The sequence below is a fragment of the Ovis aries genome, chromosome 16 (genome assembly GCF_016772045.2).
Source record: "Ovis aries strain OAR_USU_Benz2616 breed Rambouillet chromosome 16, ARS-UI_Ramb_v3.0, whole genome shotgun sequence".
NCBI lineage: Eukaryota > Metazoa > Chordata > Mammalia > Artiodactyla > Bovidae > Ovis > Ovis aries.
The window spans coordinates 32614342-32635103 of record NC_056069.1 but is presented as its reverse complement, the minus strand read 5'-3'; positions in this window follow the sequence as shown (position 1 = coordinate 32635103).

Genomic DNA, 20762 nt, shown 5'->3' with positions numbered 1-20762 from the left:
TAGATATCATTTAGAGAAGTCACATTACCAGTTTTATTGCTGTAGCTTAGAGTTCAGTGTCCACATGAGTTTGAAAATGTATACAGCCAATCTGATGTTTGCCAAGAAAATTCTGAAAGTCTTTTGAGTTGTGTATTGCTTTATGTAATGGGTATATACCTGAAAATTTGTGCGTGACTCAAACTTAATTTAGTAAAATTCAGAATAAAAAAGGAAGAAAACTGATCAAATATAAATGTTAATTCTTTCTAAAACAAATAGACAATCTGTAGTTTAGTTATATTGAGTTTATGTAAAGCTTGGTTTGGCTTGAGGTGGAGTATACCTCTAATAAATGGTAAAAATCCTCAGGAGATAGTTCCTGAATACTGACATGGTAGTGTTTGAATTGTCACTTAGACACAGTGGAAAACAACTAAATAAAGCATTTAATATCTTAAAGATAAAAATAATTGAAGATTGTTACTTAATTCAGATTTTAAAAATTGATCTTATGTCAGATTGAGTTTAGGAGTCTATTGTCTTTATTTTATTTTGTATTGCTAAAAAAATATTTACTGATCCTATGGGATGACAACAAAGGACACCATGTTAGTATCCCAAGTCCAGGAATAAGAACATTATTGAGATTTCCATTATAAATCTCAATTGTGGGAAGAAGATAGAGGACACACACTGCTGGGATTTATTAAATTCTCAATTTCCACACTTACCTGTTTATTCATGGTTTAAGCAATACATCCGAAATGTGCACACAGGTTATACTTTGCTTGAAGTGCAGTAACTATTTATTGAGTATTTACTATACTCTAGTGGCAACCCACTCCAGTCTTCTTGCCTAGAGAATCCCAGGGACAGAGGAGCCTAGTGGGCTGCCGTCTATGGGGTTACACAGAGTCAGACACGACTGAAGCGACTTAGCAGCAGCAGGGTGGCAGAATCATTCATTTATCTTCAAATGTGAATTAGGCAAAAACTTTGTATAAGTTGTTGTTCTATAAGGCAGCACAATATGTGAGCAGGTCACATTTTCTAAAAATGTATGCATTAATGGGGAAGGCATACAAGAAACCTGGAAATTACAAAAGAGCAAAATAAAGACTTTGATAGAGAAAATCCAAGGCAATGAAAATCTTAAAACTAGTTTTAGGTAGAGGTGATGTTGAGGAATATGTCAGGGTAAGTTTCCCAAAGAAAGTGACAGCTAAGTTATAACCTAAAATATGAATAGGAATTAGCCCACTGATGAAAATTTGGTGAGCTAAAAAATTTCATATGATTTTAGTGATTCAAAATTATTACAGTGAAAATGAATATTTCATGTTTAGGGCATTATAATGTTTAGTATGAATGGACCATGATAGGAAGAGTTGAGATGGATGTTGGAAATTATAAAATAAACAGTGATTTTGTGTAGGTCATCTGAGGCAATATCATAAAGAGTCATCTTAAATACTTTATGTGGATTTTATTCCAAGAGCACTGGGTGAGCCATAGGAGTTTCATTCCCTCCCCCCTCCCCACCCCCAAAGCATGATATATTAGGTTTGCACTTTAGAAAGATTCCTCTGGCTGCAGTGGAGAAAACAAATTGGGGGTAGAAAAAGACTTCAAGATCAGAGACCAGAAAAATCTGAGAAATTATAATAGTCATTCCTCTTAGAGATACTGATAGCCTGAGCTAAGGTAGTAGAAGCAAAGACAGAGAGAAGTGAATGGGATGAAGAGTCATTAAAGAGATTGGATCAACAATTGTTCATTTGGATGGGGTGTAAGAAGGAAGAGTTAGAAACAACACAAGAAGATAATTAGACTTTGGGGCAGAACTTTAGACCACGTGTAAACATGCTGCATTTGAGTTAACTCTGGGACATCTGTATGGTGATGTTGAGGATGAAGTTAAGTAGATGAGTCTGGAATTTAGGGAAGGAGTCTGGACTGGAGGTATAAATTTAAGAGTCACCAGTATTTACTTGATAATTGAAGCCTGGATATGAACGACCATGCCCAGTTCACTTAAAGGTAGGGGCTTTCCTGGTGTCTCAGATAGTAAAGAAAATGCCTGGAAACCCAGCTTCAATTCCTGGGTTGGGAGGATCCCATGGAGAAACAAATACTCCAGTATTCTTGCCTGGAGAATTTCATGGACAGAGGAACCTGGCAGGCTACAGTCCATGGGGTTTCAAAGAGCTGGACATGACTGAACGACTAACACTCAAAGGTAGAGACTCCATGCCAGGAGGGCAAGCAAAAAAAGACAGGGAATGCCAAGGAAACCTGCAGCAGAGGCTGCAGTGTTGCACCACCCCTGTTGCCCAGCCAGCTGATGGCGGATGCACAGATCCTGTAGAAATAGGCTCCTGACCCGGGCTGCTCTGCTGTTCTTTCTTCCCTCCCCAACTCAGCAACAGTGCAATCGCTCTCCGCTCTCCACCTGCCCCCACATCCTCTCTTCTCTCATTCATTACAATTTCTTGAGGACTTGCTGCATGCTCGGGTGCAGGAGGGCCTAGAGGAGCTATCCCATGTTGAAGGTCAGGAAGGGTGGCGGTGAGGAGATACCCCTCATCCAAGGTAAGGAACAGCAGCTGCACTTTGCTGGAGCAGCCGTGAAGAGATACTCCATGCCCAAGGTAACAGAAACCCAAGTAAGATGGTAGGTGTCGCAAGAGGGCATCAAAGGGCAGACACATTGAAACCATACTCACAGAAAACTAGTCATTCTAATTACACTAGGACCACAGCCTTGTCTATCTCAATGAAACTACACCATGCCTGTAGGGCAACCCAAGACAGGCGGGTCATGGTGGAGAGGTCTGACAGAATGTGGTCCACTGGAGAAGGGAATGGCAAGCCACTTCAGTATTCTTGCCTTGAGAACCCCATGAACAGTATGAAAAGGCAAAATGATAGGATACTGAAAGAGGAACTCCCCAGGTCAGTAGGTGCCCAATATGCTACTGGAGATCAGTGGAGAAATAACTATAGAAAGAATGAAAGGATGGAGCCAAAGCAAAAACAATACCCAGTTGTGGATGTGACTGGTGATAGAAGCAAGATCCGATGCTATAAAGAGCAATATTGCATAGGAACCTGGAATGTCAGCTCCATGAATCAAGGCAAACTGGAAGTGGTCAAACAAGAGATGGCAAGGGTGAACGTCGACATTCTAGGAATCAGCAAAGTAAAATGGACTGGAAAGGGTGAATTTAACTTAGATGACCATTATGTCTACTACTGCAGGCAGGGGTACTTCAGAAGAAATGGAGTAGCCATCATGATCATCAAAAGAGTCCGAAATGCAGTACTTGGATGCAGTCTCAAAAACAACAGAATGATCTCTGTTCATCTCCAAGGCAAACCATTCAATATCACAGTTATCCAGGTCTATGCCCCAACCAGTAATGCTGAAGAAACTGAAGTTGAATGATTCTATGAAGTCCTACAAGACCTTTTAGAACTAACCCCAAAAAGATGTCCTTTTCATTATAGGGGACTGGAATGCAAAAGTAGGAAGTCAAGAAACACCTGGAGTAACAGGCAAATTTGGCTTGGAATGCGGAGTGAAGCAGGGCAAAGACTAATAGAGTTTTGCCAAGAAAATGCACTGGTCATAGCAAACACCCTCTTCCAACAACACAAGAGAAGACTCTACACATGGACATCACCAGATGGTCAACACCAAAATCAGATTGATTATATTCTTCGCAGCCAAAGATGGAGAAGCTCTATACAGTCAACAAAAACAAGACCAGGAGCTGACTGTGGCTCACATCATGAACTCCTTATTACCAAATTCAGACTCAAATTGAGGAAAGTGGGGAAAACCACTAGACCATTCAGGTATGACCTAAATCAAATCCCTTATGATTATACAGTGGAAGTGAGAAATAGATTTAAGGGCCTAGATCTGATAGATAGAGTGCCTGATGAACTATGGAATGAGGTTCATGACATTGTACAGGAGACAGGGATCAAGACCATCCCCATGGAAAAGAAATGCAAAAAAGCAAAATGGCTGTCTGGGGAGGCCTTACAAATAGCTGTGAAAACAAGAGAAGTGAAAAGCAAAGGAGAAAAGGAAAGATATAAGCACATGAATGCAGAGTTCCAATGAATAGCAAGAAGAGATAAGAAAGCCTTCTTCAGCAATCAATGCAAAGAAACAGAGGAAAACAACAGAATGGGAAAGACTAGAGATCTCTTCAAGAAAATTAGAGATACCAAGGGAACATTTCATGCATAGATGGTCTCGAGAAAAAGGACAGAAATGGTATGGACCTAAGAGAAGCAGAAGATATTAAGAAGAGGTGGCAAGAATACACAGAGAACTGTACAAAAAAGATCTTCATGACCCAGATAATCATGATGGTGTGATCACTCATCTAGAGCCAGACATCCTGGAATGTGAAGTCAAGTGGGCCTTAGGAAGCATCACTTAGGAAGCCAAGTCACTTTAGGCTTTCAGCTATAAAATAAATAAATTCTGGGGCTCTAATATACAGTATAGTGACTATAGTTAATACTATCTTGTATACTTGAAATTCATTAAGAGTAGATCTAAAGTGCTCTCACCGTACTCACATTACAGCGGTAACTCTGTGAGGTAATGGAGGTGTTAATTAGCTTGATTGTGGTCATTATTTTACAATGTATTTATATATCAAATTATCACATTGCGCATCTTAATATGTACAATTTTTATTGTAAATAAAACCTCAACAAACCTGGGAAAAAAACAAAAAGCGTATTCACAGTTTTTCATACCTATTCATAGGAGCTTTACTTTTACTGGATGAAAGTGACAATCAACTGATGAACAGACAAGCAGACTGCACAGAGCTTTACGATGGAATATTATTTGGCAATAAAAAGCAAAAAAAAAGTATAGATTTATGTTACAACATGAACAGACCTTGAAAATATCATGCTAAGTGCAAGAAGCCCAATCATAAAGACCACATATTGCGTAATTTAATTTATAACAATTAGCCAGAATAATCTATGGAGATAGAAAGGAGACTAGTAGTTGTTAGAGGCTCAGGGGGATGAGGGATTGGGGATTTACTGCTAATGGGCATGGAGTTTCTTTTGGGAGGGATGAAATTGGCTAAATTTGCATTATGGTGATATTTTTACAAATGTATGTATACATGGATCCATTCTATGGCATGTGAATTATACTTCAATAATGCTATTACTAATTATGTGAATGAAAATATAGCACACAAAATGTTTCAATATTAGGGTACATATATTAGTATCAAGACTTCAGCTCTCTTTAAAACTTCCTTATACATTTGGCCTCTAAGATAAGAATACCTAAGCTTTAATTCAAATATTATACTAAAATACCCTCTCCAACACAAATAGATTTGTTTCTTATGTTTGAATGCTGCCATTTCCACTCTCTCAATGAGTGGGAAGAATTCTGAAAGAATGGGTATTTCTTTAAACTTGATTTTGTATTGGGGTACAGCTGATTAATAACACTGTGATAGTTTTAGGTGAACATTGCAAAAAGACTCACCTCACCCATACACATACTTGTATCCATTCTCCCCCAAACGCCCTCCCATCCAGCTGCCACATAACACTGAGGAGAGTTCCATGTACTATACAGTAGGGCCTTGTTGCTTATCCATTTTAAATATAGTAGTGTATATAAACTCCCTAACTATCCCTTCTCTTCAAACTCCCCCCACACAACCGTAAGTTTGTTTTCTAAGTCTGTGAATCTGTTTTTATAAGTAAGTTCATTTCTGTCATTTCCTTAAGATTCCAAATATAAGGGATGTCACACAATATTTCTTCTCTGTCTGACTTTATTAAGAGTGGATATTTTAACAGTATAATTAGATTACTGATTATTATTGAATTGATGTAAGTAAGATTATTGGAACCTATCCATATTGCTTCCCTGGTGGCTCAGAAGGAAGAAGAATCCACCTGCAGTGAAGGAGACCTAGGTTTGGCCTCTGTGTTGGGAAGATCCCCTGGAGAAGGGCATGGCAACCCATTCCAGAATTTGTGCCTGGAGAAGCTCACACACAGAGGAGCCTGGTGGGCTACAGTCCATGGGGTGGCAAAGAGTTGGACACAACTGAGTGACTTTCACTCACTCACTCACTCATCCAGATGCAAACTGTTGCTTATATTGTTTTGGCCATATATTGACAAAGACTCTCAATGCTTGTTACATAAAAAGTAAGTTAGGTAACATTCAGACTGGGTTCAGCATTATGATTCCTTGTGTACTAAGTCAAATGGACACCTTGTTTTTTACTGTGTTCTTATTAGAGGGCCACCATTCTGTGAGCAGTTACTTCCTGCATTTTAATAGCTTAAGGCTTAAAATGAATTTAACCTTGAAAACAGGCCATTAGAGTTAAGTGAACCGGTTCAGTTCAACAAACAAGATGTACAAACCATTAAATGTCCAAAATCAGGTGATGTGACCAGCTCTTTGTTCTGTTTCCTGGTACGTTAACCAGCAATGTTCCCTGTTTAAAACCCAGGACAAATAATAATGATTTTTAACCATTAGATCTGTACTGCTCCTGAGATCATTTTGCACATATAAAATTTAGCTTTATTAGCTATTAGCTATTAGCAAGAAGCTTCCTCTACTATGCTCTATTCATCTTAAAGTCAGAATCTAAACAACTCAGAAAAATTACATGAAAGGCCTAGATTTAGTTTGCTGTCAAAACTAATGAATGATTTAGATGTCATAGTCTTTCTGTGGGAAATGGATAAAATACAAAAAGCAAACAAAAATAACCAGGAACTGATAATGACCCTGATAGTATGTAAAGTCATGCCAATATCGTCTAAACTGATACACAAGCACAGAAAAGGAATCAATTTTATTCAGAAAATAAAGTGCTGATGCTGAGGGAAAAGACATGAATAGATGTTAAATTAAAAGGGATGTATGTTCCAATTTTTTCCTCAGATATAATTTGTGAATCTCAGAAAAAGAACAGTGTGCTTATTTGATGTTCTTGCCTCACAAATCTTAAAATATTCCTGCTTCAGAAACAGAGAGCTCCTCTATGAGGGTTTGGACAAACTAAGTCCATACTCTGACATGACCAATCCTTGACAAAACTTTGAAGGACTTACAGTTTGTGTTTCCTTCCTCCCCCTTTCTGATTCTTGCCTTCTCCTTAGGAGAAGGTCCGGGCTAGAGACCCTCTAACACACTCTTGCTGCCATAAAGCATTGCTTTATCTTCATCATAGTGTATATTTGTTCTTTTAGAACTTGATAATGTCTAGAAGTTGAAGTGATTTTGGATCCAAAGTTAAAGATTAACCTAAGACATCTTGCATTTGAAAAAAGTACATTTGTTTATGACATGTAGTGAATATTGACTATTTAGTGATTTATGCATCAATTATTGAAATGGGGATGAGGGTGGAAGACTGTCCTGGAGAAAGAAAATCTACTTTTACCCCAAGACAGCATTCTAGGAGGGAGTGTGGACACCATTTCTGTGAAACTGGATCTTGAGCATCTCTCTCAGTTTAGTCCTTTTTATGTATAAACAAGAAAGGTACTTTAGAGACCACCTAGTCCTGTGGGATTTCATCTGTTTCTCTATGGACAGAGACCTAGTGGTTCAGGGTTTTTCCTTCGGTATCATTTTGGAAGCTGAGAAATTGAGAGATCAAATAGGTGGAGTTAACAGATTCACCTTTGCTTCAGGAATTTTGATCCATTTAAAAAATGTATTTATTATGTGGACAACCCTAATGGGATTTTGTTTGAACAAAAAGTTGATAGGTATTCCTGCCAAAATAGTTGAGTCTGAGTTTAATCAGACTTCTAAATCATGGAAGAAACCCTAAAGATACTATTAGTCAAATTTAGAATGTGGAAATTCTGTTCCAAAAGAAGATTCATATTATTTAGCAAATAACATGGTATGAAAAGGAGGAAGTTAGATATTAGAGATTAAAAGAGATTTAAAGAGACAATTGTAACTAAATACAATGTTTGGACCTTGTATGGATTCTGATTTGAATAAGCCATTAAACTTCTATTTGAAATAATCAAGGAAAAGTGTAAGGACTGAACACTATAAAATATTAAGGAATTATTAAGGATTTTGTTTAAGGCTTTGAGACTGATATTGTGGCTGTGTTTAAAAAGAGTAAGCTAAATATCCATACCAACATATTTTAGGTCAAATAATATGTTAGGGTTTGCTTTAAAACACTTGAATTAAAAGAAAACTTCAGGTGAATAGGTGAAATAAGAATGTTAGTAAGTGACAATCACTGAAGTTGGGTTGCAGTACGAGGGTATTCATTACACTATTGTATTGGGTTTGAGTATATCTGAAATTGAAAATTTGCATAATAAAAAATAAGGATAGTACCATTAATTGTACAATAAATAGATCCAAAGATTATGAAGTCCTAGCTCACATAAAAATGTTATTAATAGTTTTGTTACTCCAGTATTTTGGTTTTAGACATCTGCAAAAAACAAATACTGCAAAATTCAAATATATGTTTTGAAAGATCTTGCTTCTTGTTATTTGAATTGTTTTTAACTATAAATTTAAAAGCATTTCCATCATAGTGTTTCTAAATTTACTCTTTGTACTATTTCAATGTACTTCAACTTGTAAATAAGAATAGCTTGACAGTGTGGAATATAAAATAGCTCTTCTACTTAAACCAACTAAAAATTGATTTTTTTAAAAAAGAATAAAAAGATGATGTGACGATGTTGAACTTCATCAGAATCCTGTGCTCCCACTGTTTTGTGTTCTGAGAAATGGCTAACGTCAAAGAAGTACTCTGACCTCACAAAAGATAAGGCTCATCTCCTTCCTTCCTTGGTGACTCAAATAAGACCCAGCTCTAACCTTCACGAATCTTAGAACATGATGATGCTCTTGTTTACCTGCCTCTATAAAACTGCAGGCCCTCGCCCACTTTGCTTACTTTTATCTTCTTGATGTTTCTCTTTAATGAACATTCTCCCTGTTGCAATAGCCTGAATAAACTCATTTCCTTAATTGTCCCCTGCATTTTGCCCCTCACAGGGTCTCTGATTGTTTGATACATCTCCAATATCCTGAGATCTCTAGCTATTTACACATCAGTTCTAGTTATTATCAGATGGAAGAAAGGATGGAAAGTAAACCTCTTTGTGATTCCATCAACAGCAATAGCATAAAAAGTTTCCAAGTCCTTATCCTTTTCCCAGACCCACACACTGCTGATAAATTATAATGGATTAGACTTGTTCAGTGGAGAAGGCAATGGCATCCCACTCCAGTGCTCTTGCCTGGAAAGTCCCATGGATGGGGAGCCTGGTGGGCTGCAGTCCATGCGGTCGCTAATGGTTGGACAAGACTGAGCGACTTCACTTTCACTTTTCACTTTCATGCATTGGAGAAGGAAATGGCAACCCACTCCAGTGTTCTTGCCTTGAGAATCCCAGGGACGGGGGAGCCTGGTGGGCTGCCATCTGTGGGGTTGCACAGAGTCAGACATGACTGAAGCGACTTAGCAGACTTGTTCAGGGGCTTCCCAGGTGGTGCTAGTGGTAAAGGACCCACCTGCCAATGCAGGAGACATAAGAGATGTGGGTTTGATACCTGGTTCAGGAAGATCCCCTGGAAAAGAACATGGCAACCAACTCTAGTACTCTTGTCTGGAGAATCCCATGGACAGCGGAGCCTGGCGGGCAATAGCCCACAGGGTCTCAAAGAGTCGGATACAGCTGAAGCAGCTTAGCATAGCACAGACTTGTTCAAGCAAACTGAGCCAACAGTGTGAAACACTTCTACTCAGAGGTTAAAGGTTGTTTTCTCTGATTCAAAGCAAATTGATTAGAGCATGGTGAAATTTTAATTGAAAATTTTGCTTACTGTATCCAAGTGTAGTTTTAAAGCACTTCTTGTTTTGATGGGCAAACATTGAATCATGGGCAGGATTCTCAAACATTGCTAATCCCTTTAGTTCTTTGGTTGACTAATGGAGCTTTTATAAATTTCCTGAGAAGTAAGATTTAGAAATATCTACGTGATCCATATTTACCTGACCCTCTTCCCATGTCCATTGTTAATTCAGTTTTTCCTCTCTCCAGTAGCCCCCAAAATTGCATTTGTTGAGTGGTTTATTTGAGAATGATTTCTCTTGATATGGTGGGATTGATTTCACTGGGATAATTTCCTATTCTAATTATTTTTCTACATTATTTGAATGATATGAACTTGTACAAATATGTTTCTATTTTGGGTAGTAATCAGCTATATTCATAAACCTTGGCTTATCTACATTCCTAAGGCTTATATTCATTCTAAGAGTTTTTAGTTCTTTGTCAGATAAGATAGGACAAATCTATCCAAATGAAATGTGTCCACTCTGTAGGATATACAGTGTGAATATCAGTTCAGTTATAGCCTAAGTGCTTAGCACAGAGCCTAATTCATACTAATCATTCAAAAACTTTTGAGGAGTAAATAAGTGAATGAAGAATTTCTATCCAATATTAATCCTATTCATCTCATGTGCAGAGGAATGGAACAGTTTCATGAAATCAGAAGTGGCTGGCTTTTGTGATATTTCTGTGTGTTAACTCAGGTAAAATTTTTCTCAGTACTTAAAATATGTACCTTCTTTTTTGCATGATGTTATCTGAAAAAATAAAATCAGCTGCTGCTGCTAAGTTGCTTCAGTCATATCCGACTCTGTGCAACCCCATAGATGGCAGCCTACCAGGCTCCTCCATCCCTGGGATTCTCCAGGCAAGAATGCTGTAGTGGGTTGCCATTTCCTTCTCCAAAGCATGAAAGTGAAAAGTGAAGTCACTCGGTCGTGTCCAACTCTTAGTGACCCCATGGACTGCAGCCTACCAGGCTCCTTCATCCATGGGATTTTCCAGGCAAGAGTACTGGAGTGGATTGCCATTACCTTCTCCCCTAAAAATCAGAGTTAACTGTAAATCCATGATATATTATTTCCTGGGAGCAGATATTTCTTCCCTTTGAAAGAGAGCATAAGAGACCTAGGTACCTGTAGGAAAGGGTAACTAATTTAGAAATGAGTTGCTGGGAAAATCAAAGTAGATCTGCTTATGAATAGATTCTGTTGGTGCTTGGGGTAGACAAAATTCTCCCCTTCTGTCCTTGGCAGCATTTGGGGGAAACTTTGATAATGACAAATGCCCAAAGCTTTTAATGTAGGGCCTGGAGATGGAGATGGAAGGCAGGGGATAACTGAGGAATGAAACTGTAGAGCCTAGTGAACTTCTCTCATTGAAGTCATGTGGTTCTTAATGAGGTCAATTTCTAACAAAGCATATATCTAGTCAAATTAAACACACTCTTTCTGCAGAATATTATTATGTTAATCAATTTTTATTTTCACCTAAATTATACTAGGCTTTTTTTCTGTATCATTTACTTTCCTTTTAGAACACAGTTATTTATAATGCAAGCAAAGCATTCTTAAGTCCCATGAAAACTTTTGCATACAATTTAGCATGCTCATTATCCCTTATTACCATTCCTATGGGGGTCAAATTATCAGACTCGGCATGTAGCTTTATAATATTTTGTAACTTGTCTGTGCTAGGGAAATTTTACTTGATATACTCTTTATGAAATCAGTAGGTAATAAAGCTTAGTCTCTTTTGAATTTTTATATGTGTTAGCATCTTTACTGAGTCTATTCAATGTTTCATATAAAATGAATGGAGGAATATTTTTGTATACTTATAGCTGATTCACATTGTATAGAAGAAACCAGTAAACACTGTAAAGCAATTATCCTTCTATTAAAAATAAATTTTAAAAAATGAATGGAGGAATATTTAAAGTAGAGCATACTCTTGGGAAATCTTTGATTTTATTATGTGTATCTGAAGTTCCAAATAATATAAAAGAATTTCAAGAAATGAAAAATACAAAGAATTTCTTTGCAATGTTGGCCTTATTTAGCACATTGATGAAGTTCTGTTAATCCCAGAAAAGGGACATCCACCTAGACCTATTTCTAGTAAAATTATTGAATTTCTAAATTTAAAAAGAAAATTTCACAAGGTTTTATTCAGGAAAAAGTTATAAAAGTAAAATTCAAAATGGCTGAAAGCTAGTGAATAGTTAAATAACATTTATACACGACAGAGAGGAAATAATTAGGGTAAACAACCATGACGTCACCCCTAATTTCAGTCCCCTATTAGAATCAAGAGGAATATTACTTGCCTATGTTTTCAGATAAAGAAAACAATCACAACAGGGCAGTGACTGAACAACAGTTTAAGCACAACAGAGATCTCTAACGGAGAGTAATTTATTCACTGTATGCACAAGTTAACCTTAAAAAGACAACATTAGAAGTGACTAAGATTTTGCAATATAAATGCCAAACAAATATTCTTGGAGTAGAAGAAATACTGTATTACCACCGACTGGATTACAACATACTAAACTGATAACATATCCTATGATTTAGGAAGAGTGTCGGTAGCTGGTGGGAGGTAAGGAGAAGTGGAAGAAATAAACCATTCTCATTTTGGTGGTTGGGAAGGAAGGGGGATGAACACATTGCTGTGGAGAAAACAGGGTATCTTGGTAACATTTTCCTCTACTGTCAGAATTTGCTTTAGTTTTCTTTGCAGTGCAGTTCTGTTAACAACAAATTCTCTCAGCTTTTGTTTATCTGAAAATGTCTTAACTTCACCTTCATTTTTGAATGAGTAGATATAGAATCCTGATATTCCCCCTTTGCACATTAAAGATGTCATTCCACTATTTTCTGGTCTCCAGTGTTTCTAATAAAAAGTACACCTATATTCTTATAATTGTTTCCCTATGTGTAATGGATCTTTTATGTTTCCCTTTGGCTTTTGAAAATATTTTCCCTCTTAATCTTTGGTTTTCAACAGTATGACTGTGATATGTCTAAGTTGTAGTTGGTATTCAAGAATGTCTCACGGGTGCATGAAAGCAATAGTTTGTCTCCTTATTTTTGGGAACAGTATTTTATATTGTGACCACAGATATTTACCTCCATTCAAATGATTGCCAAAAGAGACAAGCTACCTTTTCTTCTTGTTTAGAGTTTCCTCAGTGGCTCAGTGGTAAAGAATCTGCCTACAGTGTAGGAGCTGCAGGTTTAATCCTTGGGTCAGGAAGATCCCCTGAAGTAGGAAATGTTCTTCAAATAGAATTTGTATTTTCCACCTTTCACTGAGGTGTGGCCTTTCATTGTTTCCAGCTTTATATTGAGAGCTTAGTTCCAAGTATACAACTTGTATGGAGATTTTTCTGACACTATGGAGCCACCAAAATCAAGGCTCTAGGTTCCTTTTATCACATAATGTCCTCAAGGGATAGATTCAGCTGTTATCTAGCTCTTTTGTTTTCAGCATCTGAGGAGTTTCTTTATTGTTTTTGAAACTCGGTTATGCAATTAAAATATTTACTGATATTTTATCCAGTGCTTCTAGGTATTATTTGTTGGAAGATTTTTTCAGAAAATCTAAATCAGATTTCCCTTCCCCACTCCCAGTCCTTGTATAGTTCTCTCTCATTATTTAGGTCATAGATCAAAATTTACCTTATTGGCAAGACCATCCTAAACCACCCTAGCAAAAGAAACCAACCCCCTTCATCCTACACCTTTCATTTTCTATCACTTGTTGAAAGTAAAGTACTTACATATTGATGTGCTTATTAATTTATGTATTAAGTTTAATAAGTATAAAATAAAAATCAAGATTTATTAGCTAACTTATTAACTATTAATATTAATTAATTAACTATTAATTAATTATTAGCTAACTTATTAACATGGCCATTTTTTGTCACCATATTCTACTCAGAATCATCCAAGTATGGGACTTTGACTCATTCATGTTAGAATCTTTCAGTTCAATCACTCAGTCATGTCCAGCTCTTTGCGACCCCATGGACTGCAGCACGCTAGGCCTCCCTGTCCATCACCAATTCCTGGAGCCTGCTCAGACTCACGTCCATTGCGTCAGTAATGCCATCCAACCATCTCATCCTTTGTCATCTCCTCCTCCTGCCTTCAATCTTTCCCAGCATCAGGGTCTTTTTTAAAGAGTCAGTTCTTCGCATCAGATGGCCAAAGTATTGGAGTTTCAGCTTCAGCATCAGTCCTTCAAATGAATATTCAGGACTGATTTCCTTTAGGATGGACTGATTTGATCTCTTTGCAGTCCAAGGGTTAGTATCTTTAGGATTTATGAAAGTACCTAACACATGCTGGTATTGATTACATGTGTATTTGTGTGTGTGTGTATGTGTTTTAAGTTGCTTCGGTCATGTCAGACTCTTTGTGACCCTATGGGCTGTAGACCACCAGGCTCATCTGTTTGTGAGCTTCTCCAGGCAAGAATACTGGAGTGGGTTGCCATGCCCTCCTCCAGAGGATCTTCTGGAACCGGTGATCGAATCCACATTTCCTATGTCTCCTACACTGCAGGCTGGTTCTTTACCAGTAGTGACACCTGGGAAGCCCCATTCATTAAACACTTGTACCCAACCAAGTAGATGCTTATTTATCAAGGGTTTTATTTGATATCCTCAAATAAGACAGATCATTAACTATTTGAGAAATATTAAAGTAACTTAGGGGTTTCCCAGGTGGCACTACTGGTAAAGAACCAGCCTGCAATGCAGGAACCACAGGAGATACAGGTTTGATCCCTGGGTCAGGAAGATCCCCTGGAGGAGGGCATGGCAACCCACTCCAATATTCTTTCCTGGAGAATCCCATAGGCAGAGGATCCTGGCAGGCTACAGTCTATAGAGTCACAAAGAATTAGACACAACTGAAGCAACAGCATGCATGCAGAGGGAAGTAACAGTGAGACAGTACATGGAGAGAGGCTGAGAAAAAATAAAACAGAAATACCAAATGACTTTCCCTTTTCCACTGGACATGGAGTTATTTCTTATATGTGGATTCCATAAAATTTCCTGGTATGTTTTCAATAAAGACATTTTGAGAGTTTTTGTTTCTTTCAACAAAATATCCCATATTTTATAAAAATTGAAATTTAAAAAAATCTCAATTTTATAAAAATTGAGAAATTTAAAAATTTGTTAAATTTGGCAATGATTGAAGAAATGGCTTCAGATACTTTTTTGTTCTCAGATGTGATTGATGTAATTTGTGCTGCATGGTAAAATATCACTTGAGAGAGAGAGAGTGAGAGTGAAGTCGCTCAGTTGTGTCCGACTCTTTGTGACCCGTGGACTGTAGCCCACCAAGCTCCTCCGTCCATGGGATTCTCCAGGCAAGATTTGTAGAAAAATACTCAACAGAGATGGACCTGCCCTAGCAAGAAGGCAGATGTGTTTGTTTCTCCATGCTTGTGTCCTTGACTAAGATCATGAGCCCAGTTTGCACTCTTCATGTTTGGGGATTGCATGTACACCCGTGGTGGATTCATGTCAATGTATGGCAAAACCAATACAGTATTGTAAAGTAAAAAAAATAAAAAATAAAACAAACAAACAAACAAACAAAGAAAAAGAATGTAATAAATGGAAATGAGATAAATGGGCTAAAATTTCCAATTTATTTCAGTATTTTCATAGATTCCTGCTATATAGGTGGGGCTAAGTCATGCAATGTTTTTTATGGCATGGTGAAGACTAGATTTTATCAACTTGAAATGAGACACCATTCAAGAGTTTTAAGTCAGAAGTAATATGACCTATTTTGTAACAAAATTGCAAAGTGTGGAAAACAGACTGGAGGATGGCAGGAGCAGAAGCAGTGCAATCAGCTGGTGAGCTTTTGTGTAGTCAATGTCAGTGCTATAGTTTAGACTATGACAGTAGCAGTGAGATGAAGGTGTATTTTAGAGGTAGAACCAAGAGGACTTGTTGTAGAATTGGATGTGAAGGGTGATGGAAGGAAAGGATTCAAGGATAGTTCTCAGGTTTCTAGCTCTAGGAGCTGTGAACTGTGGTGGCAATTATTAAGAGCGGAACGAATAGAAGACTAGCTTGGGGGTGGGGGAAATAGAATTTTAAAGAATCAAGTCAATTGTTATATAGGCAGGATGGTTAATTTTATGTCAACTTGAGTGGACTGAGAGATGTCCGGATAGGTGGTGAAACTTTATTTCTGGGTGTGTTTGTAAGGGTGTTTTCAGGAGAGACTAGCATTTGAATCAGTAGACTGAGTAAAGATCACCCTCACCAGTGCAGATGGGCATCGTCCAATCCACCTAGGGACTGAATAGAACAGTGAAATGGAAGAAGGACAAATTTATAATCTGCTTGAGGTGGGACATCCATCCTCTCCTATCCTTGGACATTGGCTCTCCTGGTTCTTGGGCCTTTGGACTTGGCCTGGAACTTATACCACTGGCTCCCCTGGTTCTCAGGTGTTTACATTTAGGCTTGAACTATACCACAGGTGTGCTGGAGTCCATGGGGTTACAAAGTCAGGCCTCCAAGTTGCAGACAGCATGTGGGACTCGTTAGCCTCCATATTTATGTGAGCCAATTCCTCATAATAAATCTCTTTCTATGTATCTACATATAGCCTCTAGGCTTTATTTCTTTGGAGAACACTGACTAATACAATAGGCAAGTGGATAGTCAAGCCTAGAACTGAGATAATGTACCTAAGATGGGTAAATACTTGGAAATTATCAGCATAAATATGATACTTATTATTATATTGGTAATTTTATTACTATTATATTAGTAAAATATCATTTTAATTATAATAGTTTTACCATAAGTCTTTATACCTGCAAAAACATGTCTGTGAAAACAAGTCAGTACTTGTTACTTTAAAAAAATATTTTTTTGCTTCTTCTCATATATATTTTCTTACATAGTAACTTTTATATCAATCACTTTACAAAATCAAAACCTTCCTTTTGATATATGACAGTGGTTATAATTTAGTGAACACTGGGTATAAAGAACAATGACATTGATATATTATTTGCTATCACTGACTTGAATGACTTTTGAGATAGACAAACTATTAGAGCTCATCTAACCTATACAGATGGAGAAGCAAATGGCAATCCAATCCAGTATTCTTGCCTGGAAAATCTCATGGACAGAGGAGCCTGCCAGGTTATAGTCCATGGGGTAGCAAGAGTCAGACATGACTGAGTGACTTCACTTTCAGCCTATCCAGATGAGGATTCTTATGGGCCCTAGAAATTCTGGGGTAGTCAAGAGATGGCCCCAGAGAGATTTGGTTCTGAGATTGGCAAAGGGGAAGAGGCACAGGGTCATACAAGGCAGGAGCCACTGGATAGATATCCTGGTAGATCATTGGCAGTTAATGCTGTCCCATCTCAGTTCAGTTCAGTTCAGTCGCTCAGTTGTGTCTGACTCTTTGCGACCCCATGAATCGCAGCACGCCAGGCCTCCCTGTCCATCACCATCTCCCGGAGTTCACTCAGACTCATGTCCATCAAGTCCGTGATGCCATCCAGCCATCTCATCCTTGGTTGTCCCCTTCTCCTCCTGCCCCTAATCCCTCCCAGAATCAGAGTCTTTTCCAATGAGTCAACTCTTCGCATGAGGTGGCCAAAGTATTGCAGCTTCAGCTTTAGCATAATTCCTTCCAAAGAAATCCCAGGGCTGATCTCCTTCAGAATGGACTGGTTGGATCTCCTTGCAGTCCAAGGGCCTCTCAAGAGTCATCTCCAACACCACAGTTCAAAAGCATCAATTCTTCGGCACTCAGCCTTCTTCACAGTCCAACTCTCACATCCATACATGACCACAGGAAACACCATAGTCTTGACTAGACGGACCTTAGTCGGCAAAGTAATGTCTCTGCTGTTGAATATGGTTCTAGGTTGGTCATAACTATTCCTCCAAGGAGTAAGCGTCTTTTAATTTCATGGCTGCAGTCACCATCTGTGGTGATTTTGGAGCTCCAAAAAATAAAGTCTGACACTGTTTCCACTGTTTCCCCATCTATTTCCCATGAAGTGATGGGACCAGATGCCGTGAGCTTCGTTTTCTGAATGTTGAGCTTTAAGCCAACTTTTCGCTCTCCTCTTTCACTTTCATCAAGAGGCTTTTTAGTTCCTCTTCACTTTCTGCCATAAGGGTGGTGTCATCTGCATATCTGAGGTTATTGATATTTCTCCTGGCAATCTTGATTCCAGCTTGTGTTTCTTCCAGTCCAATGTTTCTCATGATGTACTCTGCATAGAAGTTAAATAAGCAGGGTGACAATATACAGCCTTGACGTACTCCTTTTCCTATTTGGAACCAGTCTGTTGTTCCATGTCCAGTTCTAACTGTTGCTTCCTGACGTACATACAGATTTCTCAAGTGGCAGGTCAGGTGGTCTGGTATTCCCATCTCTTTCAGAATTTTCCACAGTTTATTGTGATCCACACAGTCAAAGGCTTTGGCATAGTCAATCCTCAAGCAGAAATAGATGTTTTTCTGGAACTCTCTTGCTTTTTCCATGATCCAGCGGATGTTGGCAATTTGATCTCTGGTTCCTCTGCCTTTTCTAAAAGCAGCTTGAACATCAGGGAGTTCATGGTTCACATATTGCTGAAGCGTGGCTTGGAGAATTTTGAACATTACTTTCCTAGCATGTGAGATGAGTTCAATTGTGCAGTAGTTTGAGCATTCTTTTGCATTGCCTTTCTTTGGGACTGGGATAAAAACTGACCTTTTCCAGTTCTGTGGCCACTGCTGAGTTTTCCAAATTTGCTGGCATATTGAGTGCAGCACTTTCACAGCATCATCTTTCAGGATTTGAAACAGCTCCACTGGAATTCCATCACCTTCACTAGCTTTGTTCATAGTGATGCTTTTTAAGGCCCACTTGACTTCACATTCCAGGATATCTGGCTCTAGAGGAGTGATCACACCATCATCATTATCTAGGTCGTGAAGATATTTTTTGCACAGTTCTTCCGTGTATTCTTGCCACCTCTTCTTAATATCTTCTGCTTCTGTTAGGTCCATACCATTTCTGTCCTTTATCGAGCCCATCTTTGCATGAAATATTCCCTTGGTATCTCTAATTTTCTTGAAGAGATCTCTAGTCTTTCCCATTCTGTTGTTTTCCTCTGTTTCTTTGCATTGATTGCTGAAGAATGCTTTCTTATCTCTTCTTGCTATTCATTGGAACTCTGCATTCATGTGCTTATATCTTTCCTTTTCTCCTTTGCTTTTCACTTCTCTTGTTTTCACAGCTATTTGTAAGGCCTCCCCAGACAGCCATTTTGCTTTTTTGCATTTTCCATGGGGATGGTCTTGATCCCTGTCTCCTGTACAATGTCATGAACCTCATTCCATAGTTCATCAGGCACTCTATCTATCAGATCTAGGCCCTTAAATCTATTTCTCACTTCCACTGTATAATCATAAGGGATTTGATTTAGGTCATACCTGAATGGTCTAGTGGTTTTCCCCACTTTCCTCAATTTGAGTCTGAATTTGGTAATAAGGAGTTCATGATGTGAGCCACAGTCAGCTCCTGGTCTTGTTTTTGTTGACTGTATAGAGCTTCTCCATCTTTGGCTGCGAAGAATATAATCAATCTGATTTTGGTGTTGACCATCTGGTGATGTCCATGTGTAGAGTCTTCTCTTGTGTTGTTGGAAGAGGGTGTTTGCTATGACCAGTGCATTTTCTTGGCAAAACTCTATTAGTCTTTGCCCTGCTTCACTCCGCATTCCAAGGCCAAATTTGCCTGTTACTCCAGGTGTTTCTTGACTTCCTACTTTTGCATTCCAGTCCCCTATAATGAAAAGGACATCTTTTGGGGGTGTTAGTTCTAAAAGGTCTTGTAGGTATTCATAAAACTGTTCAACTTCAGTTTCTTCAGCGTTACTGGTTGGGGCATAGACTTGGATAACTGTGATATTGAATGGTTTGCCTTGGAGACGAACAGAGATCATTCTGTTGTTTTTGAGATTGCATCCAAGTAGTAGACATAATGGTCATCTGAGTTAAATTCAACCTTTCCAGTCCATTTTAGTTTGCTGATTCCTAGAATGTCGACGTTCACCCTTGCCATCTCTTGTTTGACCACTTCCAGTTTGCCTTGATTCATGGAGCTGACATTCCAGTTTCCTATGCAGTATTGCTCTTTATAGCATCGGATCTTGCTTCTATCACCAGTCACATCCACAGCTGGGTATTGTTTTTGCTTTGGCTCCATCCCTTCATTCTTTCTATAGTTATTTCTCCACTGATCTCCAGTAGCATATTGGGCACCTACTGACCTGGGGAGTTCCTCTTTCAGTATCCTATCATTTTGCCTTTTCATACTGTTCATGGGGTTCTCAAGGCAAGAATACTGAAGTGGCTTGCCATTCCCTTCTCCAGTGGACCACATTCTGTCAGACCTCTCCACCATGACCCACCCATCTTGGGTTGCCCCGCAGGTATTGCTTGGTTTCATTGAGATAGACAAGGCTGTGGTCCTAGTGTGATTAAATTAACTAGTTTTCTGTGAGTATGGTTTCAGTGTGTCTGCCCTCTGATGCCTTCTTGCAACACCTACCATCTTACTTGGGGTCATAACTTTTCTTCCAAGGAGTAAGCGTCTTTTAATTTCATGGCTGCAGTCACCATATGCAGTGATTTTGGAGCCCCAAAATATAAATCTGACACTGTTTTCACTGTTTCCTCATCTATTTCCCATGAAGTGATGGGACCAGATGCCATGATCTTCATTTTCTGAACGTTGAGCTTTAAGCCAACTTTTTCGCTCTCCTCTTTCACTTTCATCAAGAGG